Source organism: Urocitellus parryii, chromosome 5 (assembly GCF_045843805.1).
Source record: "Urocitellus parryii isolate mUroPar1 chromosome 5, mUroPar1.hap1, whole genome shotgun sequence".
In the NCBI taxonomy this organism is placed as follows: domain Eukaryota; kingdom Metazoa; phylum Chordata; class Mammalia; order Rodentia; family Sciuridae; genus Urocitellus; species Urocitellus parryii.
The window spans coordinates 124,743,854-124,758,387 of NC_135535.1; the positions used below are offsets into that span (position 1 = coordinate 124,743,854).

At 37.5% G+C, this 14,534-nt stretch overlaps 1 long non-coding RNA gene across 3 annotated transcripts in view; it reads right to left on the minus strand.

Annotated features, from left to right (window-relative positions):
- LOC113190326 (uncharacterized) overlaps positions 1-14,534 on the minus strand; it is a 117,605-nt gene that overhangs the window by 62,003 nt on the left and 41,068 nt on the right. For all 3 annotated transcript variants that reach the window (XR_013343609.1, XR_003301767.2, XR_013343610.1), the window contains exon 4: positions 12,529-12,603. This is a non-coding gene — a long non-coding RNA (uncharacterized LOC113190326). The remainder of the gene's footprint in view (positions 1-12,528; positions 12,604-14,534) is intronic.

A 14,534-nucleotide genomic window follows, 5' to 3' on the forward strand; every position in this document is an offset into this window, starting at 1 on the left:
CAAGAAGTGAGAGCGTTCTGCCTTTTTTATATATTCCAGGCTTCCTTCATTTTCCTGCTCTCTTCCCTTCATCTCCCTCCTTCCTGTATATATGACTAGGCTAGAAGATGCTCAGTGGAGTGGCCAAAAGGTGAGAAGCAGATGTACACGGGGAAGGGCCAGATAACAACTTCTATAACCCCCTGTAGGGAGGGATAATCCTTGGGATAGGTTATGTTAGCAACAGGTTGGAACAGGGGCAGATTATCTTGATAAGGGTGGAGGAAGGACTCTGAAATATTAGCATTTCAATCCTTCAGGGGCAGTCTTCCTGGTCTCAAATTGGCCTCCATGATCTGACCTGAATTGATTTATTTACCTATACTGACTGACTAAAACTGGCTTCAATAGGAGTATTATTATAACAGTACAAAGGTGCAGAACAGCCAAGTGTCTATGAATAGATTGAGTGGATGACAAAATATATGTGTTTGTACAAACACACATTACATATTATATATTATATATTACATTTAATATATATTACATTAATGCATAATGTATATAATATGTATTAATTAACAATATATATTTCACAAATTAATATATAACTAATATATATTACAAAAGGAAGGATGTGTGGGCAAAGTGGTGCACACCTGTAATCCCAGTGGCTTGGGAGGTGGAGGCAGGAAGATGGCAAATTCAAAGCCAGCTTCAGAATTTTTGCCCATCAGAATTTTGTGCTGTAATATTCTTGTAGTAAAGAGGATATTTCAGTGGTTAGAATTTATGCTTTCCTGGTTTTAATGCTAAAATGTTGAATGAAAGGATTGAATTCATGTTCTATTCTATCTCCTTTCATGTAACTTTATTTCATGTAACCAGATTTTTCAAAATGAAATTAATAAAACTCACTGTGCAAAAGACATTGTGACTGGAAAGAAAACTTTAGAATCCCACTACATACTTTCTATAAGGACTGTCTTTAAATCAAGGACACACATAGGATGAATGAATGTTGTGTTGATATCAACCAACATTAGCCTGAGTCATTGTAGACCAGATGAGTACTGTAGGTCTTGCTATCACTAGGTCTTATAAACTGTCCACCACCATTATGGCTCCATGACCTCCCAGGGATCGGACACTGAGCCCTGATTCCAGTCCCCTAGGTCTTGCTTCTTGGCACACTTTTCCCCCTCAGGGTATTCATAGGCCATGCCCTCTCATATAGACCCGCCCCAAAGCCCTGAAGCACAGCACCACCCCTCTCATGCATCTGATCCACCGTGCAACATGTTTCTGTGGGTGTAGAAGAGGTGGCCAGGCACTGGAGAAGCAGGTTCCTCTGTGTTCTTCAAGGTTTGTCTTTTTGTTGGCTGCCAGGACTGTTTATCATATCATCTTTGTTGCCCTCCATGAATGAGTAACCATCATCCTCTCCATAGTGCCCAGTGAGAATGCCAGGCCCACCCACACTGGCCTTTTAGACTGCACCAGAGCAGGTGATTGTTGTGGATTGTTTCCCCTGGAGCCCTAGTTTGGAGCATGGAGGGGAGTTACGGGTAGGGAAGGTTCCCGTGTGCAAGGGTAGTGTTTGGTGAGTTGGGCCCTGGCTGTGGAGAGATTAGGTGACCAGGAGCTGAGTGAGATAGTGCATGAGGGAGGGGAAACCCACTGTGCCTGTTGCTGGGAGGCAGCACAGGGAAGGGGAGGGGCATGCTGCATCTGTGGGGGGGGGGCATATTGGGGCAGAGGAAGTGAGGGTGCAATTCCTGGGTGCTTGTTGGGTTTTCTTGATGGCTATGGCAGAGATAGGAGGGTCCATACATGGGTGGTAGAGTGGGGCATCAGATGGGATGGATGTGGGTGGGGAGTTTTGTAGAGTAGGGATGAGGGTAAATGGGTAAGTGGTGGAGGAAGAATAGAAACAAATTTGCCTCCGTATTAAATTAGCAAATGATTTATTTCATCGATCTCACACATTTGGAAATAATGCCTTCAATCCTATTTTGTATGGAAGTGTGGAAACATTGCTCCTACGGTTAAGTTTATATACCATTCATTCAATAAAACAAAGTCCATCAGCACTTAGTATATAAAGATGCATCAAAAGAAACAGTCACTGAGATCTTGTTTATGTCTGTCTCCCATCTCCTGTGGTTTGCCATAAAAATCCTGAAAATACCTCATAATAATGGTCAGTATGTCCATTACAGTATTTACTGAAATTATCCATTGTCACATTTCAGCTTTCCATATAATGTGAAGAGTTTACTTACAGACCTTGGGTACTATTATGTGCCCATTTTGTACATTAGAAAAAAATGGTGACATTTCCAAAGTTCCTCAACTAGAAAGTGGTGTTTGGAGGATTTGAGCCTTTGTCTTCTAATGTTGGAGCTTGCACTTTGCAGCCATTGTGGAGGTGCTTTTCCTAATTGACATCCCAGGTCAATGTTGTAATGAAGGAAATTTCTCTACATATTCTATTCTCACAGAGCATACATGGTGATCTCCTTATGACATTGCCTGGGATATTATATCTCTTGTTCTATTTTGACAGCCTTAGCTCACATACCATACAATTCACCCATATAAAGCCTACAGTTTGATTATTTTTACTATATTCACAGATGTGCACAACCACTGCCACAGTTGATTTAGCAACGTTTTTATCACCTCAAAAAGAAACCCTGATCAGGCATGGTGGTGCATGCTTGTAATTCTAATAACTCAAGATGTTGAGGCAGGAGGCTTATAAGGTCAAAGCCAGTCTAAAGAACTTAATGAGACTCTGCCTCAAAATGAAAAATGCTGAGGGTGTGTCTCAATGGTCAAATGCCCCTGGGCTCAATCCCTCCTACAAAAAAAGAAACTCTTGATACTTTTACTCATTCAACAAATAGATTTTAGACATTGATTCAGTAAATATGTTTTACAAATAGTGGGCAAATTTGTAAACAATTCCAGCTTTTATGGAACTTATAGCCTAAAATGATCAGTTGGACCCTAAACAAAAACTAGGTAAAAATATGTAGTTTGACAGATAATAATATGAGCTTAGATGATAAAAGTGTAAGAAATGGATGAATTAGAATGGGGATTGGAAAGGATGAAATAAATAAAGTGGGTGAGAATGGACTACTCAGAAGGCAACATGTGAAGATAGGAGGCAAAGAACTGACCTGTGCCACATTCTAAGAAAGATGTTTCTAGGCAAGTATGATACCACTGAGCCAAAATCCCAGGAGAAAGATGTTTCTAGGTAGAAGAATTGAAAGACTAGGCTAGGAGTGGGCCTGGCTGTGGTAGAAACATTTGGTTTTCTCTCTGAGAAAATACAAGGTGTCCATGCAGTCATAAATGCATCATTGAAGTGAGATACAGATATTATGATCTTTAGGCCTTTCCAAGGCCACTGCATATCATTTGTAGTAAGGTGGGAACTGTTGGATGTTTCTGTATGGTCTAAATTTCCAATGACCACTTTGGAGCCATCCTACTCAGGATGTAGTATGAACTGTTTCTCCATGAAGGGGAAGTCCCAAAGTACAGGTCAACAAATGGTGGACCAAGAGTAGTCCTGGGTTTTTGTAGCAGGTGACTCCAGTTGATCAACAGGACAGCTATTACTTAGAAGTCAATACAACCCTGTCATAATTATCTGAATTTTCCCTAGGGCCACAACCCCTGAGCAGGAGTCCATTCTCCAAGAAAAGAGACATGACAATTCATATGAAAGGTGGCAAAGGAAGAGGACACCTAATATTCATAGATTTCTTAAAGAATGAGTATGGATAACAACAGAAGACCTACTGGGGAGAAGTAGCATGGGCTGTAGAAATGGGGAGGCAGAAATGATTCAGCAAAGCTGCAAAATCTCAGATTGCCCCCAAGTAATACCTGGGCATAAGGCTTCATCTGGCATTCCCCTAAAAAAAGGGTGGAAAAGCTCCTCAAGAGATTTCCTTTTGAAGAAGATTGGTGGGAAGGTCCAAATGAGCTTATAAATGGGAAAATCCTACCTGAGGGGCAGGAGTTGTGGGAGAAATTCTACCACACATGGCATCTCCATAATATGTTCCTCCACTCTCTTCTTCTTATGAAGAAGTATGAGTACACTGTACAATTTTTTTTTTTGGGGGGGTACCAGGAATTGACCTCAGGGGCACTCAGCCACTAAGCCACATCCTCAGCCCTATTTTATATTTTATTTAGAGACAGGGTTTCACTAAGTTGCTTAGTGCCTCACCATTGCCGAGGCTGGCTTTGAATTCACGATCTTCCTGCCTCGGCCTCCAGAGCCACTGGGATTATAGGCATGTGCCACCATGCCAGGCACATTGCACAATTTTAAAAGAGTTTTCAGAGAACATGAATACATGTCTAAGCCAGACTGGCTCATTGGCCAAAGGTAAGCAACCTATTCATAATACTCATTTCCCCACTGATTGTGGGTTTGGGGTGCACTAAATTTCCAATGCCTTTTGAACAAACTTGTATGGGTCTTTGTTAAAAAGGCTAAGGTTTTAGGTAAACTTTGGGTATAAAATCATGTCGAGTTTATATCATAGCCCCTTGTGGGGCATCCACAATATCTACTAGATGACTTTGCCTGCTATATGTATACCTATCAACTTCATTTGTAGTAACCAAAAATTATTCTGCCATGGAGTCATGGAACTGAAATTCAACCAGAAATATCAGTTCTTTGTTGGAGGTTCAAACATTAAGTCTAAACATGAAATTAGTAGGCTCCTTAAGGCAAATGAAATTATTATTAAAAATTGAGGAGGACCCAGTTAAAAAGGAATATTTGGGTGATGAGAAAAGTCTAGCAAGAGATATTTCATCTCCCATAATTGCTTTGTGGATTAAATATCAGTGTGCTTTGATTAAGGTTTATACATTATAATGCTGGCATCTACAGTTCAAGAATCAATAAAGAAACCATGCTTTCAAAACATTTCCTAAGAAATGTTTATTGAAAACTTAATATTTGTAGAACAACAGTTACTAGAGATAAAAATGATTTAAAGTTATGACTTGGTTATGCACACTTTCAATGTGTATGTATAGCAAATAGTTCTTTCTAGTAAGTGGAAGTAAAGATGTTGGAAAACCAAGACTATGTCTTTGTGTCTTTTTGGATGTCTGCTTTTCTTTTCTTCTTACTTTTGGTGTAATAAATCAAACCTAAGGCTTTATGAATGTTAGAGAAGTGATCTACACTGACCAACACCCTGGACCCTCCCACATGTTCTAATTCATCTGATTCCACTATTACTTGACATTAATGGCTCTTACAGCTCCTCCTATGTGTCCCACCATTAGTCATTCTAGAACTCCACACCAGCATCAGTACTTACAAACCTGAGTTCCCTAGTTCCCTGCCATCTCCAGTCAACTGATTGTTGTGTTCCAAACTGAAAGCTCTGGGTGAATACTGATCAGCTATGAAGGAAGAAATGGCACATCAGGACATGATGGTGATGAGAAGGGGTGTAAAATCCAATGTCATCATTTTAAGACACTGTTTCCCTACTGCATTGCTGTGTAAGCACTCAGATCTTTAGTATTCTCATTTGCCCAGTAGAGAATAATTCTCATACAAATGTGTATTATATTATAGTTATTCACAACCTACTACAGCTTGAGGAAACTCCTTTCTTTGAAGGTTTGAATCAGTCAGCTGAGAGATGTACTTGCATTTCCTCTCTTCTGTGGTCACCCAGCTAAAGTATATACTCTGGGGCAATTGCAGTCCAGACAGTATTTCTATTAATAGTGTGGTGGTGTTATTTGTCTTGTGATCTTGTTTCAGCTCACACATGTGTCTTTCATTCAGCTACCAGTCATCTCAGAGCCCTGCTTCTCGAATCTGGCCAAGTATCAGCTAGGTCAGTGCAGGTGATTAATCCTCTGTCTTTTACCATCCTGCAGGGTAACTGCCTGGGCTTATTCCAAGAAGTTGGAAACCTCTCCCATTCTGTTGGAAGATGTATGTCATAAAACTTGGCCAGAAACAGCTAATAGAAAATAATGGACTCTTGTGTCCTGTTGAGAACACCTGCAAATCATGATTCCAAGAGTGGAAATAGAGGAGTACATAGAATTGGAGCCAGTTTTGAAAAAAAAAAAAATGATGCCCAGCCTTCATAGTTTGTGAGATTCAATAACTAATCCATGGAAATTTAATGATATGCGTAGAATATCATCATCACTCTTTACCAAAGAATAATTTTCCAAGGATTTTAAGGAGACATAATTTTCACTTTACTGACATAATTTTAGATAAATTATTTTGCATTTTGAGTATCTATCACTATTTCTAAAACCTATTTTATGAGAATACTTATAAAGTGACCCTGTGACTGAAATTCTAGCTTTCCTGAAGTTATAGAATGTAGAGATAATTCATCTCTTAGGTATATTGAAATATTTATTAGGAATTTTAGATTAGGAGAATGGATTTTACAACTTTGATTTATTTTTGGTGCACAATGTTATCACTGCAATATATTTTTATGGTGCTAATTATTGACTAGGAATGTTCCCCTTGACAAAATAACTCAGAAATAGGTTACTTTATGTTGCATTAACTGGGCCCTTTTTGTTTGTTTTTAGATATTCAGAATCCATGATCAGCCAGAAAATTTAGTAATTTCTACATGATATTTTGCAGCCTCACAGGATGAGGATCATGTTAGAATTATATACATGTTGTAATACTGTTCAATCTTACAATTATGGTCTCTTAAACCTTGGCTAATCCTTGTCCAAATAGCGGAAGCTGTCCAAGTTACTTGTTCCACCTCACCTTCTGTTTCTCTCCATTCAAATGCAAACAGATATTGAGAGTCAGGATGTACTGGTATGTAGAAATTGCATGCTTTGAATCTAGTACTGAGAACCAGTTTCTGTCAGAAGGAGTCCACTTTAAGAGTATATAGGGATTAGGAGGTATTGGATGGATGGGAATGACTGCCTTATTAATTATTCTAAGTCTTGAACCAGAGGATTGTCCCCATTACTATTTCTAAGAGCTAGACTTTGGGTGTTACAAGGCGCCCAGAATCCATGATTTAAAAATGTATTAATTAGGGAATGATTGGCAGCAAGAGTTTCAGGTTTTCAAGGATATTGCCTCTTGTTATGTTATGGAAATTGGTTCTCAAGAGAACAAGCAGCACTTGCAGGGTTGAAGAACTCAGGTTTATTTATACCAGCAGACCCACATGAGCTATCACTCTGAATTCTGGGCCCTGAGTTTAACTTCATTTCTTAGTTGTAACACTTGTAAATTTGAATTCTTGGCCTACATGACTAAGGACCATGAATGGGAATTTTTGTGGCAAGCCTGTTTACTGAAGCAGAGAGAGAAGTCTAAAGCAGGGCTAGCACCTACAAGTGATAAGGGGAGTGGTGCTTTTCACAGGCAGCTGTTTCTCAAAATAATTGCAAGCAAACATTCCTAAGTGCTGTCATTCCAATCTAGCACAGAAATGTTACAATTTAAACCAGTATTTAAACAATATCTTACAAAGACCACAGCTAGAAAGTAATATTTCCCCTTCAGTTAGAGAAGTTAGTAGGCTCCTTAAGTCTAAATATGAAATTAGTAGGCTCCTTAAGTCTAAAAATTCCCATCCATGGTCCTTGGTCATGTAGGCCAAGAATACGTTTTTTTTTTGTTTGTTTGTTTGTTTTTTTTGGATCTTTCCTGGGATTCCAATGTCCCATACCTCAGGATTTACATCTACATTTGAATCTGCAGGCATTGTGAAGATGCCTTGTGGAATTTGTTAAAGTCTTAAATGTCATAGGTGATTCCTGTGAATTTTCAAAAACAATCTGAGCTCCCCTCATTTCTAATATATCTTGACCTAATGGAAGGTCTGGGCAGTCAGGCTTATAAGGAAGGAATGAGGAAATGTCCAGTTACCCCATGTACAAAACCACCAGTTCATTAAAGTGTTTGGTCTGGGTCTTTCCATCAATTCATGTTAACCTAGCAAAAGCTGGTAGATAATTTGGCAGAGAAAGAAATAAGAGCAGAATAAATGGCAACTGTATCAAGTAAGAATGACACTGGTTTGCCTGCAAAATCCAGTATTACCCTCAGTTCCATCTATGAATTGCAATGGAAGTGCCATAGGCCAATGGAGTCTGAAGACCTTCTGATTTTTTCGCCACTGGGGCATCAGCAGAGTCAGTTGTCCTAAAGTCTCTTTGGTCCTCAGGGCAATCATGTTTCCAGTATCCTTGTCACTCACACTGTGACTATTGCCTGGCTATGGCTTGGGCAGTTATACTTCCAGTGGCCAGGGGTTTTTTGTTTGTTTTCTGTTTTTATTGTTGTTGTTGTTTTCTATTTGTTTTTGTTTTTTTGCAGAAGTAGCATTCCCCAGGTGGAGACATGATTTGAGGATATGAAAACTGGATTTGACTAGTGCTGCCCTCAAGAGATGGACTTTCCATTCTAGTACCTTATAATTTCTTCTCCGGGCCATTAATTCCTTCTCTTTTTGTGGTTATTATACATGGACATGCAATTTTTAGTAGTTCATCAATGAGAGTCCCAGGACCCAAGGCTAACTACTATAGTTTATTCCTAATATCTGGGCTGACTGAATGATAAACTTACCTTTTAAAAATCAACTGTCCTTCTAGAGAATATGGACTTATACAAGTGTATTGAATGAGTGTCACCTTAAGGTGTTCCAGAAGGAAAGCAGGATTAATTGTTCTGTTGTATCATTATTAATTCTGCATAGTTTAAAGGCTTCATTCCGCTTTCTCTCAGTCCTTCATTTAAGCAGAATAGTTAATAGTTCTGCTTTTTCCTAACTTCTTCCTCATCATAATTCCATTTTGGGTCTATAGTAGGAACTTCAGTAATTCCTATAGGATAACCTCTATCCACAAGATGCAGTTGATCTCTAAAAGCTTAGGGAGATCCTGTCACTATCACTCTGTGGTTTCTAAAATCTATACAAATAGTGTTATTTATATACTCCCAAATTGAGTCCAAAGTTTTGATTAAGTGTTGAAATTTCTCAGTGTATTGCTATGTCCATGTATAAATTTTCCTAGATCTAGTCTATTCTGTTTTAGATCTTTCATTGAAAATAGGACTTGCACCCCTGTAATGCCAAAGTCTTCAGCTGCTTCTTTTGTTATGGAAATCACTCTCAGAAAAACACCAAGCACCACTCCAAGTTCTCCAAGGCTTGGAGAACTCAGTTTTCTTTACACTGATGGACCCAGATAAGCTAGAGTTCTAAAGTTCTGGACCAGAAGCTGAGGTTACAGGGAACTCTTAATAGGAAAGTAGACATCATTTCTTAACCAATACAACATTGGAGGGTTTGAACTCTTGTCCAATGTGACCAAAGAGCATGCACAGGGAATTCACAATAAGTAGTTCATAGGTGCAGAAGAAAGACAGTAAAACACTGTGAGTGCTATCACCATGTGGCCTTCACCATAGGCATCAGTAACTCAAGATAACTTGATTTTACCTCCCTAAGAGCTATAGTTCTAAGAATTAAGCCTACAAGGCTACAGTTTAGATGGCAGTTAATTGGCCTAGCAATTAATCGATGTAGCTACATTTCTAGAGAGTTCAGAAAGTTATAAAGTATAAGAAAATTAACCCTTTCCACAGGGAAAGGTTCTTTATCTTAATGTTCTCATAATTTTATTTAATAATCAGGTCTGGATCTCTGTCACATTCCCCCATTTAGAGGCATGCCTATTTTTGTATAAGGCACCAAACTTAAGAGATTTCTCTTACGTGGGATTGAATGTTTAGGGCCTTGCCATGTCACTTTAAGATGTGACATGACAAATCTAATTAATCTCATGTTTCTACCATTCATATCCATTTGTCTACTAACATTTTCCCCCTCAAGTACTGAAGACCCTGAATTACACAGAGAATAAGGGTGATGAAGTTCAATCAGTATCTATGTTCTGCTGATTAGGGGTATAGGGTAGGTATTTTTAATCCCTGTTATCTATCAGTGAAATGCTTAATATTTTTTATAAGGTCTATCCAGGAGGCCATGGTAATTGCATGGTTTGATAGATAACAAGTTATCTGGGAGGTGGATAGCCTATGAACGAGACAAGAAGACATAATAATAGGACCAAAATTGATAAAACAACAGACATGATAACATAAAAATACATCAAGGCTATGAAAATGTCTATAGATATCAGCAATCTGTTCCACCAGGAAATATCAGAAAACCATGAACTAAAAGGTTCATTCCATGCCACAAAATACAAGGACACAGCATCTATTTCAAAATGTAAATCTTTAAGGATTTATTTTAGTTACATTGTCAAGAGTTGTCAGGAATATACTGGATAATGGCACAAGTGACACCCTGAGCTGTAATGTGAACATGCAAAGACATCTAGTTTTGTAATACAGGTGTTTTTTTGTTTGTTTGTTTGTTTGTTTAATGTAACCTCTGTGTTAAGAAAAAAATCTAAGAATCCTTCCTTCATATCCTCTGATCTTACTTACTCTTGATGGAGCTCACAAAAGTGTACATACACACACAAACATATATGAATAATCATGTATTTATATAATCTATCAACACTTATATTTTAATACTTATATCTTGATTACAACATAACTTTATAGCTTTTACTATTCTTTATTTCATCTTGTCATAGATCATAACAGCAAAGTAGTTATACCAAGAAGTCTTTTAAAAACCTACAGGTTGCTTCTTTTAACTTTTAAATGTCCAAATAAGCAAAATAAAAAAAAAATTGAATACACATATAAATATTATATAGTACTATAATAAAAGGGAAATTAATTCTTTTAAATAATCCACCATGTTCTATTTTTCCTAAATATGCAATATTTGCTAAAAGAAGAAATAGTACCTATTAAACAAATTTCTTTTTATCTCTTTATTTAATAGTTCATTTTTATCAATATGTAGAAATGAACATGATAAGAAAATTTACAGTTATAGTCTTTTTGAACAAAGCATGATTATATTCATAAAATAATATTTAATTTATTTTTTCAATATATTTGGCATTTACCTAATTTATGCTTTCACCAATAATACTATCAACCTGTTTTCTTTCTCAAATGATTTTGTTGGCAATTATGACATTTGAAAGTGACTTGCCTGTGACCTACTACTAAAAATAAATTGATCCTAGAAAATAAATTAGTACCTAATTATAGAATGTTTTTAGAAAACTGTAAACTGCAAATCAGAATAAAAAGAATGAGATGTTATTATATAATGTTATTTCCTCTGTATTACTTCAATAAACCATATAATCATACACTTAATACCAGGATACACTATTAAAATGCACATTAGAATATATTAATATCTTTTTAAAAATAAAAAAATGTTTTTCTTTTTAAATGTCCACTCATGACTATACTTAGGCTGTTCTCTCCTGCAAGGTGTTTAAGACCAAGTAGGTCAGAATTGACCTTGTTTTTATCTATTGTTAAGAGTCAGCTGAGTTTCCTTAGAGGTCACCCTTGAGAACTTTGGAGAAGCTTCTCCCACCAGTTCTGCATCCACCAGGATGGGTCAAGGTCTTGCCAATCACATGTGGCTTCTATTAGAAGCATTAGGGATGTGTTTTTCCAATAACCCTCCTTTTTTGCAGAATGCGCACTGGTTCCCTTCCTATTCTCTAGAGTTACATTTATCCTCCTGATTGGGAGGTCATGTGACCCAGAATTGCAAACCCCTTAGAGAAGCCCTTTCAGTCCTTGGGTTCAAGCCAACCTGAAAGAGCAAGAGTGACACATTGGCTCCGCACCCTCCCTTGGCCCTTTTACTTTCTTAATTTTTAGTCTCCACATTTTGGTTTTAAACATCTAGCAAGCCAGTTTCACCAGTCATAAAGTAGGAGCACTGGGTTTCACAGTTACTTGCCCTTTCCATTTAATTGGGGTCAGTAATAGCATTGCAAGTTGGCCTTACATCCCATCTGCCTGATGGATTATTATCTTAAATTAATTTAGGTTGTTATATAAGACATTGGACTTCTTTCTTCAAGGCACTAGCAGGCAATAGTTGTCTTGTTTACCAGGAAAGTACAAAACAAAATTAATAAGAATAAAAATATATTCAATTTGTGTAATACCTGTGAATCAAGAAAAATGATTTCTATAATCTTAAACATTTATTAGTTACATACTTTATCCCCTGTTTGAGATCATAGTAATCTCTACAACAATAAGTCACTCTTTTAAACCCAACTTCAAATGAGCTCAAGGGTAGCCTATTTTGGAGTCATTTTAACATGGAGTAAGTAGAGGGGCAAAGCTGAATCTCAGGAAAGGTAGGGCTCTTCACAAGTAACAATAAAATATTATATCTGAAACATGAATGCAAAGCTTTTAACTTTCTCTGGAAAAAGTGGCAAAATGTTTCCATGTTTTACAATGTCACCTTTAAATAGACCAAGCTCTCCTTATTACTTTCTAAAATACATTTAAGGGCTGGGATTGTGGCTCAGTGGGGGAGCGCTCACCTAGCACAGGCAGGACCCGGGTTCGATCTTCAGCACCACATAAAAATAAAGGCATTGTTTTGTGTCTATCTACACCTAGAAAATAAAAATATTTAAAAAATACATTTAAATTCTTATTCTAGTGTGAAGAGAAACACGAAATTGTATATACCAGCTATAAGACATCAAAAAACATGAATAAATACCAACCCACTTTGTTCTTTTTTTCCCCCTGATCAGGAATTGAATCTGGGGGGGGGGCACTTTTTATTTATTTATTTGAATTTTCTGTAGACAGGGTCAAAGACTATTGCTACAGATAATTTTAGTTTGGAGAATACCAACTTGGCAAAGTTCTCTCATAAACTTTATATTTAACTAAGTTTCACTTTTAAAGTACAATTTAGAATTAATAGTGTACAGTAACAATAATCAAGTTTGCATGGGCTAGCAAAAATCAAAGGATAGCCTTAAACCTCTTATATATTTAGGAACTGTGTTAATGATCAGAAACTAACTTAGTTAAAGCAAACAGGTATAAGACAGGTCTTCACAGGACAGTGTTTCCCAAAAGTTTTATTGAAATTTAAATGGCAATCTCTTTGAGACAACTGCCAGATCCCATTTGCAATGAACTCACAGTTACCAATGGCATACACTCTTGAAAAGTGACACCTTGCCTGCAAGTAGTGAGAAGTGGTAATGCTTCATGCTAATTCAACCAGGGACAAACCCCAGTGTATTCACTGAGAAGCAAGTGAGTTCCTGCAAGTTGAAGCTGCTTACACATAGTGCTTCTGTTCTCATTCAGAGTTCCACTCAGAACTTGTATTAGAGTCTCCTAGGAAGAATTGTAATTTGCAGCTGAATTATGAATACACACTTCAAACATCCTCTCTGGGTGAACTATGGAACTTCTTATGCTACCAGTTTAGCAGCTGTACTTCTATGTGTTACATTCAGTCAGGGAAAGTTTTGTAATAGGAACATGAAGGTTCTTAAGTGATCCAATTAGAGTAAGAACCTGGGACTTCTAAGAAGGTTAATTCCCCAAAGTTTCATTGAAATTGACCTGGCAATCTTTTTCAGAAAAAAAAAAATCTCTTTATTTGGCAGATCTGGCTTGAAATTAATGGCCATTTACCATTGACACAGAGGATTAAAAAGTGAAAACTTCCCTGCAAGTACTAAGAAGAGGTAATTCTTCATGCTAATTTAACCAAGGATATACACCAATGTACTCATTGAGAAGTGAATCCCTGCATGTTGAAGCTGCTTACAAAAACTGCTTCAGTTCTATGCTTCTTGGATGGTCTCAGCAAGAATAATCAGATCATGGTTCCAAGCCTGTATCCAGACACTCCTAGAAAGAATAGCAGTATGCTGCTGAAGTGTAAGTACATACCAGAAATGTTCTCTCTGGGTGAATTTTGGAAGTGCTTATGCCATGATTTTAGCAACTGCACTATTTATGCTGCCTTTTCTCAGACTAAATGTTTGGAATAGGAACATGAAGTTTCTTAGGGAGTTCATTTAGGTGCCTGAAGATAGAGAAAGAAACTGGGACTGCTCAGAAGGGTCAATTCCCCAAACTTTCATTGAAATCAAACTGGCAAACATTTCAGGAAAGTCTCTTGAAGTGCCCAATCCCTCTTGCAATGAGGTGCTGTTTATCAATGACATAAACGTATCGAAACTGAAACCTTTAATGCAAGCTCTGAAAATCGGTAATACTGCATGATAGTTCAATCAGGGACAATACCCAATGTGCTCACTGAGAAGTAAGTAGGTCCCTGCAACTTGAAGCTGCTTGCATTTACCTGCTTCAGTTCTGTTCTTCCTAGTTGTTCTCAGAAGCACATTAAGAGCACAGGAGCACAGTTCAGACTGTGTCCAGAGTCTCCTAGGAAGAATTTCAATGTGCTGCTGATGTATGTGAGTACACTCTTGGACTCAGACACATCAATTTTTATAGCAACATAATTCACAATAGATCATTTATGGGGCCAACCTAGGTGCCCTTCAAC